The sequence below is a fragment of the Bos javanicus genome, chromosome 2 (genome assembly GCF_032452875.1).
Source record: "Bos javanicus breed banteng chromosome 2, ARS-OSU_banteng_1.0, whole genome shotgun sequence".
NCBI lineage: Eukaryota > Metazoa > Chordata > Mammalia > Artiodactyla > Bovidae > Bos > Bos javanicus.
The window spans coordinates 127,006,451-127,024,903 of record NC_083869.1 but is presented as its reverse complement, the minus strand read 5'-3'; the positions used below and the strand labels follow the sequence as shown (position 1 = coordinate 127,024,903).

General features: G+C 46.6%; 1 protein-coding gene across 3 annotated transcripts in view; it reads right to left on the bottom strand.

The window, feature by feature from the left end:
* PAFAH2 (platelet activating factor acetylhydrolase 2) overlaps positions 1-6,055 on the bottom strand; it is a 41,476-nt gene extending 35,421 nt beyond the window's left edge. For 2 of the 3 annotated variants that reach the window (XM_061392810.1, XM_061392818.1), the window contains exon 1: positions 5,901-6,053. The gene's annotated coding sequence lies outside the window, so the exon portion shown is untranslated. Of the gene's footprint in view, positions 1-5,900 lie in introns of all 3 variants that reach the window. The other variant, XM_061392828.1, reaches the window with a different exon arrangement.
* Between the last annotated feature and the right edge of the window lie 12,398 nt (positions 6,056-18,453).

The window sequence follows — 18,453 nt, the reverse complement described above, 5'->3', positions numbered from 1 at the left end:
TCCCTGCCGGTGACGCAGCCAATCTTCCACATCATCCACCTTGCTACATTGCCTTTACTAAGGTTTGCTGTGCTGTGCTTAGTCACTCAGTCGTGTCCGCCTCTTTGCAATCCCATGGACTGTAGCCAGGCTCCTCTGTCCATGGGGATTCCCTAGTCAAGAATACTGGAGTGGGATCCTCCTGGGGGTCTTCCCAACCCAGGGATCAAACCCAGGTCTAGGGGGCTGCTTTTTCTGTTGCTATTGGTGGAGAGGTGAGAAGATCATGGAAAGGAAACAGAGCCTCTGTACTCCTCAAAACCCACTAACAAATGCTCATTTAGCACTGACTATGTGCCCAACACAGCAGCAATTGCTGCAGAGAACATGCCACAGACCTTGTCGTCAGCTTAGCAGCAGCAGCAGCAGCAGGAAGCTAAGAATAACAAACACAATCACTAACATCTATTATTTACTATGTGTCAGCGCTGACCTAAGATTTTTACATACTCTACGTCATTTCATCCTCTCAACAACCATCTGAGGAAGGTACTATTTAGACCCTGTTTTACAACCGAGGAGACTAGGGCATGAAGAGGTTGAATAACTTTCCCAAGTCACACAGCTTCTAGGTGGCAAACTCAGGTCTAATCCAGACCTGAGCTCTTAACCCGCACTGATTCTGCTAGTGGGGAGACCCGATGACATACATTCAAAATCACTGACCTAAACTATAAACTATAAAAGGCACTTATCTGGGTCTTAAATATGAGGAAGATTTTAGAGGCAGGGGAGAGGGGAGCATTTTTATAAAGGACATAATGTAAGAGTAGAAAGGGCCAGAAATAGGTTAGAGTATAATGTGGGCAGGAGATCAAACAGGAGCCTTCCACGTGGCAGGCTTGCACACTCTGACTAGAAAGCATCCCTATAACTTGGTTGCTTCTTGTTTGTTTTTTTTAAAACAAGGATGTCCTTTTTTTTTTTTGACTGTGCCAGGTCTCAGCTGCAGCGTGTGAGATGTAGTTCCCCTGACCAGGCCCCTGCATTGGGGAGTCTTAACCACTGGACCACCAGGGAAGTTGAGGTTACTTTTTAAATCGGGACTAACGCCACTGCTCTCCCTCCCTCTTCAGTTACATCACCGCCAGCACCACAGCTTACTCTGTGCCAGGAACTACACCAAGGGCTTCACATACATATATTATTTAATGAAATCCTTACAATAATCCCCTGGGATATGAATTGCTAGCTCATCTTACAGATGAGGAAGCTGATGCTTAATAAAGTGAGGCAATTTACGCAAGAACAGTGAACAGAGCCAGAATTTGATCATGGGCAATGTGGCTGTGACAGTAGAGAATGTGGTCCAATTTCCTAACATTCATCCTGTCCTTCCCTCCTACAAAGATCCCTTGTGATCTGGGTGGGGTTGACACCTCTCTAACCTCTAGAGTTGGACCTATCAGCCCTACATATCCCCCATCAGTATCTGGAGAAGAGTGGGCTCATGACATACACTAGGCCAACCAGGGCAAAGCCCAGGATTTTGGTTTGATGGTCGAGTGTGGACAAGTTCTTTCTTGTTTTGAACTAGCATGATGTGTGGATGTGAAGCCTTGAACTGTCGCAGCCAATTTGTTACCTTATGAATGAAAGTACCCGTGGAGGATGCAGAGATGAGAGAATCATAGAGAAATGGAGTTATTTGTGAAGACATTAAGAATCTCCAGATTCGACTATACCTGAAACTTGGCCCACTCCTAGACCTCTAGTTACAAGAGCCAATAAATCCCTTTTTATTGTTTAAACCATCTGGGTTTAGATTTCTACTGCTTGAACCAAAAGCATCTAAACTGATCCACTGAGTCCTGGGCCACATTTTCAGTCATTGCATTACTCTGCTTTCTTTAAGATGCTCTGGGAAGGATTAGGTAGTTTGAGTCTAAACATGCCTGGGCAAGAAGAGACCTTAGGGATCACTTCTCCCCACAGTCATCCCCTGCACCACCACCGCAACTCAGCTCACTTCAGAAATGTGCTTTACTGATGAAGAGATCAAGGTTCTAAGAGGTTAAGTGAAATGCTCAAGGTTACCAGAATTATTATTACACATAGATCTCCTCACTGCCAACTTCCAATTGTCTGGCCTAATGGAAAACTCCAGACGAGCAATAATCTTAATGCCATACTACTTAACTTTGGAAGACAATAAGTGATATTCTTTCTACTATAGAATTGCTTCATCTTGTTTCTCTGAAGCAAATTTAAAAACCGAATTCTTTTTAAAAAGAGGCTAAGCTCCTGACGTAGTGAGTGGGCTATTTAGCCAAAGGAAAGTTGAACATGTGCTGCTTAGTCTCAGACCCTGACCTTTTCCGCTTGAGGGCAAAGGCACAGAGGACCCACAGCAGGAGAGGAGGAGGCACAGGATAGGTCACCCACAAGACAGTGAAGCAGCTGAAGTTTCATTAATATTTGCTGATTGAGTGAAAAGGAGAAGCAATAGGATTTGGGCAACTAAGTGGATTTGGGGAGTTATGCAAGAAGGGAGAGCCAAAGATGAGTCAGATTTCAGGACTGGGTGACCAGAATGATATTAGCTTATAGCAAGAGATGCTAGTCTTAATCCAAAAACAGAACACTGCATGAGATAGGCATCAGGACAAGGGCACTCAAAAATGCCTGTAACAGAAGGGGAGCAGAACTCTCTGGTAATCCTGGAAAGTTTCTGGGAAGGCCATCAACTAAATTGAATTAGGAAATAAATAAAAACTAAAGAAGCTAACTGGACAGAGTGAGGCTAACGTGAAAATCTCTGCATTCTCTGGGCTCATATTGACTGATGCCCAAGTAGAACGGAGAGATGGGAAAATCCAGTCTAACTTGCAAATTTTTGCCTAAGAAACATCCACAGAGCATCCAGTGTCATATCTAATAAATGCCAAGGAATTCTCCAAGGAACTCAGTCCAGGTATCTCTACCTACTTTGGCTCACCTTATCTAAACAATTTGAGGTGATGTCTACCTAAAAGCCTCTCTACCCACCCAAACCTGCCCCATCCATCAAAGCCTAGTGAAATCTCTGGTACTCTGTGAAGCTTCCCAAGTCCTTCCAATCTTCCCTCTTCTCCACTCGAGTATGTCTGCATCACTCACTTGATAACCAATCACAGGCTGCCTCAGGACAGCTCTTGAATTAGTACCTACTCTAGCAGTGGAAACAGTGACCAATTTTATTTTCTTGGGCTCCAAAATCACTTCAGATGGTGACTGCAGTCATGGAATTAAAAGACACTTGCTCCTCAGAAGAAAGCTATGACAAACCTAGATAGTGTATTAAAAAGCAGAGGCATCACTTTGCCAACAGAGGTCCATATAGTCAAAGCTATGGTTTTCCTGGTAGTCATGTACGGATGTGCGAGTTGGACCATAAAAAAGGCTAAGCACCAAAGAATTGATGCTTTCAAATTGTGGAGCTGGAGAAGATTCTTGAGAGTCCCTTGGACTGCAAGAAGATTAAACTATTCAATCTAAAGGAAATCCACCCTGAATATCCATTGGAAGGATTGATGCTGAAGCTCTAATACTTTGGCCACCTGATGTAAAAAGCTGATTCACTGGAAAAGACTCTGATGCTGGGAAAGATTTGAGGGCAGGAGAAGGGGGTGACAGAGGATGAGATGGTTGGATGGCATCACCGACTCAATGGACATGAGTTTGTGCAAACTCCAGGAAGTAGTGAAGGACAGGGAAGACTGGCATGTTTCAGTCCATGGGGTTGCAGAGTCAGACACGACTGAGCGACTGAGCAACAACAACGAGCAGTTTTCAATCAGTGACTTGCCTCCCAGAAGTGGTCCAAGTAGAATCTGGATCAGAGGTTCCTGAATCTATTATTTCACAATCACCTGGAAAACTTTTCAGAAACAAAGCTTTTAGGGCCCCCATTGCCAGAGATCAATTAGTTTATAAAGCTTCCCAAGCTTTCTGATCCCCAAGGTGCAAGAACCTCTGGTCCAGATGGTACCCAGGATTTTTCTTTTTTTCAGATGTGTGCATACAATAAACATTTACTGAGTGGATATGGTATTCCAGTCCACCATTTTCATATTAACGAAAAGATAATGATTATGATATCACTTGGTTTAATCCCCATGGCCACCTAGAAGCATGTTCCTGCCAGTTCCTGGCTTAATGTAGTAATTTGCAATCAACTGATCCAATGAATGCTATTTAAGTTTACACACTTATGCCTTATCTCTTCAGATATGCTACAGAGGTAGAATGTGTTTTACATTTCTTTGGAGGATAAACCATCTATCCTCATGCTTTCCCCACACTGAGGGACCCCATAAATGCTTCTTTTATTTGGCTTTGATTTACACCCTCTTAATTCTTTAATCGATGTCTTTTTGATCTAAAGATTAGACTACATGGTATAGTGGGAAAAGAAAGGCTTTGGTGACCGAATTCCACCTCTACCATTTAACTGGCTGTTTAACCTTGAGCAAGTTCCTTCAATTCTAAGCCTCTTATAATTTTTCCACATGATAGAAATAACAGTCACTCATGAAATTGCTGATGAGGATTAAATGAAAGTATGTAAAACACCTAACATATAGAGGGCACAAAAACCATAACTAGCTACATGATCTCTTAGCCTAAGTTCCTTGTGAGTAAAATGAGGACATTTCATAAGTGAAATTTAGTAACAAATGTGATATTGCCTAGGGTCTGGGACATTTTAAGTGCTCATAAAAATGTTAGGAATTAATTAACAATGTTATGTCTCTCTTTCATTATACCCAGCCAAGCTTTTTTCTTTTGCGGGGGTGGGGGAGTGATTTGTGGTTTTCTGAATTAAATCCTTGGACAAAATGGTTTCTTTCCTTCCAGTCTTATCAGGTCTGAGACACCTATTCCAAAATCAGTCCCGGGTCTCCTGCATTGCAGGCAGATTCTTTATCGTCTGACAGGGAAGCCCTTATATAGGCCCAGAAGAGCCCAAAGGGAACAGAGAGGGCTTACATTGCAGCTGTCCATCTCCTGCTGGGGCCCTGATTCCAGTGAGCAGGGACCACCCTTCTGCCAGCTGTGTGGACTTTTCATCCCTGGCTATTTCAGGACATAGTCCAAGATAAGCACTTCTCTGGGGCTTCCTTTCAGACAAAGCTCTCATTAGTCTGTGGTCTCTGGGGAAGTGAGGAAATATCATCCTGTTCTTAGAGAATGGAGACACCAAGCACTCAAGGGGCAGGTTTGAGCAACAAAGGGGCAGAGCTGTAAAAGGAGCCAAGATGAGAGTATTTCAGAGCATTAATAATTACAGTAAAAATAATCTCTCTCGCTTGTGGAGGCTTTACAGTTTACAAAGTACTTTCACACATATTAGCTTATTGGCTCCAGAACATAGCCTCAAGCTAAGACTGAGAGCAACTGTTATCTCCACTTTGTAGATGAAGAGAGTGAGTCCCAGAGACGGGGTATGATCTGCCCAAGGTCACACAGCAAAGGATTTGCAGAGCTGCGATAATAAAACCCAGCTCTGCTGAATTCCAGTTCTGAGCAACTCCGTGGATTGGGAAGAAGGAATGGTGACCCTTGTTCCATTAGCATGAAAACCAAGAAAGTGAGAGTAAGAGTGAAGCACATAAAAGATGCAGAGCACAAAGAAGCCCGAGTTTCAGAGGGGGTATGTTGAGAGCTCACGGTGGGGCTCCAGGGGCGCCGAGTGACAATGCAAGATGACTGGGAGAATAAAGGGTGCGGGTGGATACTGGAGGTGTCTCAGGAAACAGAAAAGGTGAAAGGCTAATGGGGAGCTCCTGGGATTGAGACGAGGCGCCCCCAAACAGGGCTGGAATGTGACAAAATCCGCAGACACCTCAGTTCGGAAAAGAGGTTTTCTCCAAACTTACCGAGTCACGTTGACCCTCAGAAACAGCCCAGACGGTCAACTCGACGGAAGCAAGAAACTGCCCTGGAGCTGGTGGCCCCTTGGTAATTGTAGTTTCCAGAACTCGACATTAGCGCTTAAAAGCATTTCCCACCTCTGTCCAGAACTATAATTCCCGAGGTGCACCGCGAAGATTGCCCATACGATCCGAAGACTACAATTCCCAGAGTTCTACACGGCCCCTCTTCGTTGTGTGAAACCTTCCGAAGTTCGGGATGAAGTACGATTCCTCCCCCTGGTGGTCGAGGAGCCGCCACCAGGACGACAAAGCCCGAGCGGAGGGTTACTGTTTATAGTTCCGGTTAGTAACCCTCCGCCTCACCGTTCCTCAAATAATTCCTGGGTGTGCCTGGAGATAGACAGGGATCAGCTTTATTCACAGGGGAGCTAAGGAGGCGGTCTGAGCTTGTTTTGTGCCCTTTACGAACCTGTACCTGTTGACACGTACCTGTTGACACGTGTGATATTCAATTGTCCTTCAGAAACTCCTGGCCAAGAACTGAGATGAAACAGAGATTCCTCCCTGTCCCTCTGCTCTAGCCCCTCCTCCATCTACCCTCACTTTGCCGGCCCTGTGCTGGTTCTCAGAGACACGCTGGTGAACAAGTTAGTGTTGCTAACCTCAGAAGAATTCACAGTCTAGCGGAGGATCCCAACAAACGAAGAATTACACAGCGATAGTTGCTCTAATGGGGAAAGCGCAAGGGGTTATGGGAGCCTTCTTGAAAGGGCGAAGCTGCCCAGGCTTGGGGTAAATAGGACGGTGTCTTCAAGGCTTCATAAAGATCTTAGAGAAATGTTAAAATTGAGAACTGAAGGAAGAGGACTTGGCCAGGAATACAGAGAGTATGAAGAATATTTAACACTCTGGCTGGAGCACACAATGTGAGGAATGGAATCGCGAGGCACGCCTGATGGGGGAAGCGGGGCCACGTCCTCAGGAGTCTGGTAAACTTTATAAGAACATTGGATCATCCAGGCAACTTAGAAACTTTCAAAGACTTCCTACTCTTTGCTGAATGAGGTCCCAGCTTCTTAGCTTGACATTCTAGGTCCTCCGCAACCTGCCCCAAACCACCACTTACTCCGAAGTATTGCTCATGGTTTTTTGTTTTGTTTTGTTTTGTTTTTCCTGACAGGAATCGCCCTTCTTCTGCCTTGCCCCCAGCTACGTTCATCCAGTCTCAAGATGTTGTAGGTTCTCATTGTTTCCTCCACACTTTTATTCACGCTCTTCTCTCCACCACTCTGCCCTGCTTTGTGGCTGTCTAATCCAGTTCTTCCTTAATAATTCCTCTTGATCCTCCCTCTCCAAAGCCTCCCTGATTCCCCTCCAGTCCAAACGACCTCTGCCCCCTCTCAGTTGCTGGGATATTTGTGGGCACCTCTCATTTGGGGGCTTACCTCACACTGCCCTGTGCCATCTCTTCAGTGGGAGGTCTTAACTCTCCAGTAAACTGTGAGTTCTTTGAGGTCAGGCGATGAGTCCTACAGCTGATCCCTCCTCCCTCCCAACCACATACCCTCAAATTGCCAGTGTCCAGATTCCATGCTTCAGGCTTCTTTAGACCATCCTCTCCTGACATACTGTCACCACCACCATCCTTCCAGGAACCAAAATAAAGTCACCAGGGGAGAGTGATTGTAGCACCACACTGTGGTAATCAAGCCCAGATTTAATTAAAGCTGTGGTTGGTGGCGGTGATGGCAGAACATGAAAAGCTTAGTGCACGTCAGAGATGGTTCTCTTTAGCTAATTAATTAGTGCTCTGCAGCTGGCACAGAACATATGACTAATCAGAGTCCCTAGTTAGGACAGGGGCCACTGCAGTTGGTTTCTCTGTCTCCCACTCCCAGACTAGGCCATGCTGGGGACATCTGCTGGCCAACTAAGTTTTAAACTTCTCAGGAAGAGGAATGTCACAGCCTCCTTTGTCAATGTTAGGAAGATCTACCTTGGGCCCAAACTCCTGTTGCAAAATAAAATACTTGAGTTCAAATGCATTTCCTTCCAGTCTAGTCTTTTTGGAGATAAACAACCCAAATGCTTTAAGTTTTTAACAAGTGGTTAATTTCCCAGGCTTTCACTATAGATCCCATCTTCCAGTTGTCCAAGGATCTCCTCTGGTTGACTACCATCCCACTCCAGCCTTTACCTTGTTGCTGAATTACTTTATTCATTTTTAAAAACTTGTTTGTTTATTTGGCTGTTCCAGGTCTTAGTTGCAGCACTCGGGATCTTTGATCTTCATTGCAGCGTGCTGATTCTTTGGTTGTGGCATATTTAGTTGCAGTGTGCAAACTCTTAGTTGAGGCATGTGGGATCTAGTTCCCTGACCAGGGATTGAACCCAGGCCCCCTGCATTGGGAGCTCGTACTCTTTACCACTGGACCACCAGGGAAGTCCCTAAGTTACTGTAAGTTGGCATCTGAGTGACCAGTTTTGGGTTTTCTCTTCTCCTCCCTACCTGCTGAAGTTGATGGACAATGCTTTTCAAAATCAAACTATAACATGTATACAATAAAGTGTGTGAAGTGCACTAACTGTACAGCTCAACCTTTAAACAAAAATTGAATGTAACCATCACCCAGTTTGATATGTAGAACATTCTCAATACCCCCAAAATGTTGTCTCTGTCCCTTCCCAGTTTACAATCACTCATCCCCTCAAGAGCCATCACTTTTTGTCTCTATCATCTCTGGACCCATTTGGAGTCTGGATGAATCCTCTTTTAACGTCTTGTTAACAGGGGGAGTGTATACGTTTACTAAAAATCAACATGACTTAGCAACTGAACAACAACAAACAAGTAGAGTGTATATGCTTAATAAAGATCAAGAACAGTAACTGTCCTTCTCTATTATTGTTGCCATAATAACAATAGGATCCATTACTGTTACTGTAGTAACAAAATTAAGTGCTGAAAATAGGGCAGCAGTATTGTCACCCTGCTTATGTAACTTATGTGAAGAGTACATCATGAGAAACCCTGGGCTGGAAGAAGCACAAGCTGGAATCAAGATTGCCAGGAGAAATATCAATAACCTCAGATATGCAGATGACACCACTCTTACGGCAGAAAGTGAAGAGGAACTAAAAAGCCTCTTGATGAAAGTAAAGAGGAGAGTGAAAAAGTTGGCTTAAAGCTCAACATTCACAAAACTAAGCTCATGGCATCCGGTCCCATCTCTTCATGGCAAATAGATAGGGAAACAGTGTCAGACTTTATTTTTGGGGGCTCTAAAATCACTGCAGATGGTGACAGCAGCCATGAAATTAAAAGACGCTTACTCCTTGGAAGGAAAGTTATGACCAACCTAGACAGCATATTAAAAAGCAGAGACATTACTTTGTCAACAAAGGTCTGTCTAGTCAAGGCTATGGTTTTTCCAGTAGTCATTTAGGGATGTGAGAGTTGGACTCTAAAGAAAGCTGAGCACCATAGAATTGATGCTTTTGAACTGTGGTGTTGGAGAAGACCCTTGAGAGTCCCTTGGACTGCAAGGAGATCCAACCAGTCCATCCTAAAGGAGATCGGTCCTGGGTATTCATTGGAAGGACTGATGTTGAAGCTGAAACTCCAATACTTTGGCCACCTGATGCGAAGAGTTGACTCATTGGAAAAGACCCTGATGCTGGGAAGGAATGGGAGCAGGAGGAGAAGGCGACGACAGAGGATAGATGGTTGGATGGCATCACTGACTCGATGGACATGAGTTTGGGTAAACTCCGGGAGTTGGTGATGGACAGGGAGGCCTGGCATGCTGTGGTTCATGGGGTAGCAAAGAGTCGGACACGACTGAGCGACTGAACTGAACTGAAATAGATTAATTCCCTACCCACATGGTACTTTCATTCTATTGAGGGGAGACAGATAATAAACAGATAGCCAAGGTAATTGCATACTCTTTAAATTTAATGTATTTATTTTTGGCAGTGCTGCATCTTGATTGCTGTGTGTGGGCTTTCTCTAGTTGCGGTGAGCAGGGGCTACTCCCCGGTTACAGTGTGCAGGTTTTTCATTGTGGTGGCTTCTCTTGTTGAGAAACACTAGCTCCAGGCTCTCAGTCTTCAGTGTTTTCTGTCTGAGGGCTCAGTAGTTGTGGAGCATAGGCTTAGGGGCCCTGCAGCATATGGGATCTTCCTGGACCAGGGATTGAACTGGTGCTCCCTTCATTGCAAGGTGGATTCTTAACCACTGGACGACCAGGGAAGCCCTATTGCACACTCTTAAATGTTCTAAAGGAAATAAGATGCTTTGATGGGGAATAAAAGGAGTGGCTATTCTCAATAGGATGATCAGGGAAGGATTCTCTGAGGACCTGGCCTCAGAGCTGAGCCTAACCATACCTTCCATTTCTTTTACCTACTACGTGTCAGACATGTCATTAGGAACTTTCAAATCCTTTAGGTCGTTTAGTCTTCCTGGGAAGTATGTCATAGTTTATTTTTCAGACAAGAAAACAGAGGCTCAAAGAGGTAGTCGCAGACAACATTGATCCCTCTGTCCTATCCCCTCATCCCTTCTGAGCCCCCATGCCAGTGTGGTGGTCTCCAGCAACTGGGAGCTCCTCCACTCTGAGTCCCTTTTCTCTCTGCTTCCTTGATTGGGGGCTTTCTTAGGCATCTATGAACGAGGAAGGGAGAGGCACATGGCCCCCACCTCCAGGGCAACCTTCAGCCATCACAGAAGGTGATGACTCCCCATCCTTAGATAGGATGATTCTGAGATGCAGTTCACACTGTCTGTTAGAATTTTCAGGGAGCTGAACCCGGCTGCTCACAGCAGTAAGCTGCATATGTATGCTCCCCATCTTATTTTCTCCCCTCCTTGCCTCACTTTCCCCATGCTATCCCTTCTGCTTCTTGAAATCACCTTCCAGAGCACCCAAATCTCAGGGTCTGCTTTTGGGGGAACTCAAGCCACCCCTGCTCCAGCACAGCAAAGTAATTGGGTACATAACATTCTCTAATTGTGCCATGTGCTTTCACCCTCCATGCCTTTGCAAGTGCTATCTCCTCTGCCAAAACATGTGTTGAATCCATTGTGATCCATCTAACATCCATTTCACTCCGTCCCTGCCACCCTACACCAGATCATCTCCAGCTTCCAGTGTTCAGAACTGATAAGAATTGTGTTTGTGCCAAGTGCTTGGTGCACCCTATCTCATTCAGTTGGCACGGAGATTCTGAGGCATCAGTAGTACCATTCCTGGTTTGCAGGTCAGGAAACTGAGATTCACAGGAGACTTGCCCAAGTTTTGCAGTTAATAACTGGCAAAGCCAGGGACCTAAATGCAGGTCTACTTATTAACTCTGGGCTAGAGGGAAAGGACAGAGAAGGCAATGGCACCCCACTCCAGTACTCTTGCCTGGAAAATCCTATGGATGGAGGAGCCTGGTAGGCTGGAGTTCATGGCGTCGCTGAGGGTCAGACACGACTGAGCGACTTCACTTTCCCTTTTCATTTTCATGCATTGGAGAAGGAAATGGCAACCCACTCCAGTGTTCTTGCCTGGAGAATCCCAAGGATGGAGGAGCCTGGTGGGCTGCCGTCTATGGGGTTGCACAGAGTCGGACACGACTGAAGTGACTTAGCAGCAGCAGCAGAGGGAAAGGGTAGGAATCGGGGTCTCTGAAGTTGTTTCAGCATTCCCTGCCCATCAGATTCACTCCTCCTTCTCATCCACAGTGACAAGCTGGTCCGTGGACAGGCATGCACTCAGCCACCCACATGTGTTTGTTTGTGCTCTTTCCATTTGCTGGTGCTATGTCTTTCCCATCTGCTCTTTGTCCAGTCTTTCAAACTGAGCAGAGATGTCAATTTCTCTGGGAAATCCTTCCTGGCTGAATCCCCCTGTGTTGGGGGCCAGAGTGAGGTACTCCGCCCGTGGCAAAAGTCATGAGTAAGGAGGCTCCGACATACGCAAAGGCGGGATCCAGCCTCAGGAGTCCCCCTGGAAATCCTCGAGCATCTACCCCCATAACCAGAGCCTGCCTACTTTACTACTTTGTGCTCTCACCTACACCTCTGACTTTACAGGGGACTGTCCCCCACCACCTCTTTCGGAGAAGGAGTTAACTTAGAGCTCCAGTTAATAAAAACTCCTGGACGTGACAAGAGTGTTTTAACCTACAAACTCCTCTGAAGGTTCTCTAGCCTGCCTGACGGGCTTGTCCGGCCACATGTGATTGCTCACTGCCTCCCAACCGTGAGAGGCACGAGATGCTTTAAACCTTCCAAAAACAGGTTCCTTAGAAAAGTTAGAAAACTATTAGTATAAGTATAATGGGCTGATTAGAAATTGTATTGGTGAAGGGTTTTTCATTTGTTGAGCCAATGTTTGTTGCTAAGTCTCCACATCCCCTGCCCTTACACACATTAATGAATATATAGAAGAAATAACTATTAACCTTTGATATTAATCATGTTAGACCTTAGGCTAAGTAAATTCTTTCCTTAACTAAAACTCACTATACCCTCACCCTATAGGAATGTAACTTTATTTGGGTGGCGTCTGTTTTAAGAATAATCACCCCTGGAGAAATAAGTGTTGACTGACCGCTGTCACAAGGAGAGGGTCGTAAATTGTCAGCAGGCCCCCTGGCCAGAAGATGATGTAACACCCCTAAGACCTCTGTATACATTTGTGTGAAGCACCTGACTTTAATAAAAGTCAGGACTGCTGTCCCCACGTGACTTTTGTATAACATCTCAGTGTATAAAAACAGACTCTGGAAAATAAAGAATTGGGATCAGTTCCTCGAAATACTGGTCTCCCCATGTCTTTCTCCCTCTCAAACTCTGGTTGAGTCTCCATCTGGAGCGCGGAACCCACCAAGCTTACTAATTTTGCCTGGGCTTCTAAGATCCGACTGGGGAGGCCTCAGTGTCTCCTCTCCTTCGGGAGAAAGGAAGGACGCCTGCGGCCTACGTAAGTGGTACGAGCTTCTTGTCTTGAAGTTTTATTGGTCTCCCGCGTAAACCAAGCTACTCAGCCTCTTTTCTCCACTGAATTTTCCTACTGAGCTATCCCCATTCTATTACTCTGTACATCTTTAATTAATATCTAATTGAAGCTACTGTATCCTGATCCTCGCCAACGCCATCCCCGCTTCGAACTCCCTGGATCAGCCGAGGCTGGACCCCGGCACCCCTGGGTTTCCCTGACACTCACTGGCATCCCCATGACAGTACACATCACAAGGCAGTGAGGTGCCCTGTGTGCCCGTCTCCTCTGAACACAGCCTTGGGCTCTGGAGGGCATGGATGCCATGTTATTCATCTCTGTGGGTCTGGCACTGTACCTGGCACAGTGGGTGTTGGTTAAAAGATTGAGTGAAAAACTTCCCTGGCAGTCCAGTGGTTAAGACTCCGCTCTTCCAATGCAGGGGGAACAGGTTCTATCACCGGTCAGGGGACTAAGATCTCACGTGCCCTGAGGCATGGCGCATATATATATATATGTATATAGGTATATAAAGAGTGAATGAGTAAGAGGCACCCAGTAGAGATTGCAAACATGAATGCCTTCAGGGTCCAAGCAAGTCAGGTAAATTGGTGCAAGACAATAGGAAGCAGGAGGGGCTACAGCAAAGTGGACAGCCAGTGGCTCCCCTGAAGTATTCATATTCAATTAAAGAACATGGGTGGGTGAAATTCAGCCTTTGTTCAAAACGATAGTAATAATAATAGTTATAGTAAACATACTCTGCACCAGGAGATAAGGTGCATGGTTCAGAGTGTGGGTTCTGAAAACTGGCTGCGGGATTTGAATCCCAGCTGTCCTACCTGTTAGCTGTGAGACTTTGGTCAAGTCACTTAATCTCTCTGAGCTACAGTTTCCTCTCTTGCACACGGAAATAATTATACCTACCTTACAGAGTTGTTGTGAGGATTCAAAGAGTAAGTACATGGAAAGTACAGAAAATGGTGCCCAGCACATGGAAAACGCTTGGGACGACAGGCTATTGCCATTCCTTGACAGCGAGTGCTCAGAGAAGGCCTCCCTGCAGAGGTGACATGTAAACTGAGCCCTGCGTGTCGATAAGGAGCCACCCATGATGAGCTCTGGGAGAAGAACATTCCAGGCAGAGGGAACAGACGGGTGAAAGGTCCTATGGCAGAAATGGCTGTGCTGGGTCTGGAGCACAGTGGCCAGAGAGGGGGGCTGGAGACAAGGTCTTGAGAGCAGACAGAGCCCAGATCACGGAGGGTCTTCTAAGCTGTGAAAAGAATATTCTTGTGTGATGGAAGCCACTGGGGCAAGTTTGTTTCAAAACATAGGTTTTATTATTATTTAGGTGCTGTGAGGCTGACAGACCAGGAAACAACTATCATTGAGAAAACAGTTTGGGACTTCCTTGGCAGTCCAGTGGTTAAGACTCCAAGCTTCTACCACAGAGGCCACGGGTTCCATCTCTGATCTGGGAACTAAGATCCCACATGCCAGGCAATGCAGCCAAAAAACAAGAAAAAAGAGTTTGTTATACACACAGACAGCAAGAGGAGCGGGCACACCATGCCACAGAGGGGCCACGTGGGAAAGCACCAGGGTCAGTCAGGAGGAAGAGGGAGGGAGGGGAGAGCACAGGCAAGGGCCTTTATTGTGGTTTCCATGGGAGGAGGTGGTGAGAGAGCAGGCAGGCTGAGAATTGGCTGGTATGGATAATTTCAGTGGACTCTGAGGCATGGGGACTGTCTCCAGTTGTTTCTGGTCCCTGACCCTGGAGTGCATAGGGCAGTGGAATCGTGGTACTGAGTGTGAAAGCCCAACAGAGGATGTGATGGATTCAGTTCAGTTCAGTTCAGTTGCTCAGTCGTGTCTGACTCTTTGCGACCCCATGGACTGCAGCACGCCAGGCTTCCCTGTCCATCACCTACTCCCGGACCTTGCTCAAACTCATGTCCATCAAGTCCATGATGCCATCCAACCATCTCATCCTCTGTCGTCCCCTTCTCCTCCCACCTTCAATCTTTCCCAGCATCAGGGTCTTTTCAAATGAGTCGGTTCTTCGCATCAGGTGGCCAAAGTATTGAAGCTTCAGCTTTAGCATCAGTCCTTTCAATGAATATTCAGGACTGATTTCCTTTAGGATGGACTGGTTGGATCTCCTTGCAGTCCAAAGAACTCTCAAGAGTCTTCTCCAACACTACAGTTCAAAAGCATCAATTCTTTGGTGCTCAGCTTTCTTTACAGTCCAACTTTCACTTCCATACATGACTACTGGAAAAACCATAGCCTTGACTAGACAGACCTTTGTTGGCAGTGGTTGGTTTTGCCTCGATTGGTTGGGTTGTTTTTTTTTTTTTTGCATTGGCTTTGTCTGAATTGGTTGGTTTGCATTTGAAAAACAGGCTCAGGGATGAGCTGTTTACTATCTGTAGGAACTAGCTACCCTAGAAGGGGGAGTCCCTCCCGGGTCAGCAAGGCCCTGATGTCAAACATCAAAACACAGCAACTAAAAACACAGGGTTAATATGGAATTGCAGCCGAGGTGGCATGGGGTTTACATTTTATCAAATCCCCCTGGCTGCTGTGAGGACACAGTGAGCAAGAGAAAAGCAGAGCCCAGAGCCCAGTGCAATGATCCAGGTGTGAGATAATGGTGGCCTGGACTGCAGAGGATGCAGGGGACGTGGGAGCTGGCTAGCATCAGGGTCTGGATGAGGTGGGGCCACAGGACCTGATGGACATCCAATGAGGACACCTTTGGATTACAAGAGGAGATCTAAAACCCATCTTGTTCTTATTTCTGGGGTTCACACCTGTGTTTCCTTCCCCGGTTATGAACTGTACTATCTCACTTTTTTGATGTTGATGGTGTAGCAAAGGGATTCTAGGAAATAATTAGAGATTGAAATAAGATGTTCAACATAGTGCCTGACACATAGTAGGTACTCAACAAATCAGTAGCCTTTTGTCCCATGAGGGAGAGTAGAAAGCCCAGCAGATCTGAAGTCAAAGAGATTGTGGTTTGGCCCCAGTTCTACCGCCCACTGGCTGAATGGTCCTGGACAAGTGATTTCACCTCTGCATTTCCTGTCCCTAATCCGGAAGCAGAAGTAAGAGTCCCTCACCCTTCTGGTGCTTGTAAGAATTAAATGAAGTGATGTACAATATGTCAGGGTCTCCATCAATAACAGTAATAATGATTGCATCTTTAGGAATGTCAGTCTAAGCCAGACTCCCGAGGTAGGGCCCAGAGTCCAGAAAAAGGGGACTGAACCCCTTTCAACTCCATCTCAGAGCACCTCTAGGCTTGATCCCTGCCCCCAGCTCCCACCCCTCTGCTGAACATCTCCTCAAAGAGCCAACAGAAAGCTGTGTTTACTCTGCCAAGCAGCATCCCTGGGGAGGGAGGTGAGGACAAATAAATTTTCCTGCCTCAGCTCTGGAAAGCAGGCTGTTAGTTACCTGTGGTTCCAGGCAGCCTGCCTGCTAGGTAAACACTTGCTAAGCTGGCCCCAGTGCTTAACCCCTTGGCACCCAGGGCTGAGGTGGAGATGTCCAGGCGTGGACAGCTCTGGGAGACTCCAGGAACTAGAGGAGGCTGGGCGTGGCTTCTGGAGCCTACAGAGAAGGTCTAATTCAGGTGAAATATTCAGGAGGATGGCACAGAATGACTTCAGAACTAGGGTTTAAATTGGCTTTACTTGGTCTGTCCAGATTGGCCATCCCCCAGTCCCCACTCTCAACTCCTGTCCCAGGAATGCAGGCTCCAAAGGAGCAGCAGGAGCTGAGAGCTCAGCCTATGGTTTTCAGCAGGTGTTCTGGTTTGTGAGGGGCTGGACCAGAGATGCCCGCACACCTCAATCTCCTCTGGCTTTCTCCAGATAGCAGAAAACCGCCATGCAGGAAGCAGAGGACTGCCTTCCTGGGAAGAGGAGCCAGACCCTGGGCCACAACTGGGTGGGCCAGTTAGAAGGCAGTCTTGGGCTGACTATCATTATTCACGTATGTGCATCCCTGTAAAGTTTGCCAAGCATTTTCCCACGTGTTGTCTAATTTAAGGAGCCCCATAATGAACCTGTGAAGCAGAAATTAGCCCCCACCCTGTGATGTAGTGATTCAAAACCAGGCTCTATTACTCACTAGCTGTGATGCCTTGGAGCAATCACTTCACCTCTCTGAACCTCACTAACCTCACCTGTAGAATGGGGCTGAGAGCTGCCCTGGAAGTTTTGCTGCAAGGCTTAAATGAAACCATGGATCCAGAGAGCTCAACAGCAGCTGGCACGTGGTCAGCAAATCTGTAAGCCCTTCCTTCAGATTCCTCATTTTATAAAAGAGGAAAATGAGGCTCAGTGAACTGTCAACTCATAATCTTCAAAATGTTTTTAAAAAAATTATTTGAATGTATAGTGAGAGGCTTCCCTGGTGGTTCAGTGGTAAAGAATCCACCTGCCAATGCAGGAGACTCTGGTTTATATCCTGATGGGGAAGATCCCACATGCCGTGGAGCAGCTAAGGCTGTGTGCCACAAGTGTTGAGCCTGTGCTGAAGAGCCCAGGAGCCACGACTACTGAAGCCCTCGCGCCCTAGAGCCCTGCTTCTCCACAACAAGCCACTGCAGTGAGAAGCCCGAGCGCCACAGCTGGGAAGCAGCCCCCACTCACCACAGCTAGAGAAAAGCCCACGCAACAACAAAGACCCAGCACAGCCGTATGTAAATATGTTTTTAGAAAATGCATCATGAGCACCTGTCAAAGTTGTATTTCACTCATTCATGAGGAATCTCTCTGGATGACAAAGCTGGCTCAGAGTGGTGCGTGCTAATCCACTTCGGTAGTGTTAGACTCTTTGCAACCCCTATGGACTGTAGCCCTCCAGACTCCTCTGTCCGTGGAATCCTTCAGTCAGACTACTGGAGTGGGTTGCCATGCCCTCCTCCAGGGGATCTTCCTGACCAGAGATTGAACCCACGTCTCTTGTCTCCTGCATTGGCAAGCGGCTTCTTTACCACTAGCACCATCTGGGAAGCCCCTGGTTCAGAGGGCTCATTGATCAGCAAAGCACAGAGAAGGCTGAAAGAAGATTGCTAGTCAGAGTCCCAGCTGGCAAATGCCCTACAGCAGAGGTCCCCAGCCTCCAGGCCGAGGATGGTACCTCCTTGTCAGATCAGTGGCAGCATGAGATTGAAGACAAAGTGCACAGTAAGTCTGGATGGGAGGGGAGTTTGGAGAGTGGATACATGTGTATGTATGGCTGAGTCCCTTTGCTGTTCATCTGAAACTATCCCAGCATCGTTAATCAGCTATCTACAATTGTTGTTGTCATTAACCCAAGGACTGTAGCCCATGAGGCTCCTCTGTCCATGGGATTTCCCAGGCAAAAATACTGGAGTGGGTTGCCGTTTCCTGCTCCAGAGGATCTTCCCGACCCACGGCTCAAACCCATCTCCTGTGTTGGCAGGCGGACTCTTCACCACTGAGCCACCGGGAAAGCCCATACCCCAAAACAAAAGTTTAAAAATAAAGTGCACAATAAATGCAAGGCACTTGAATCACCCC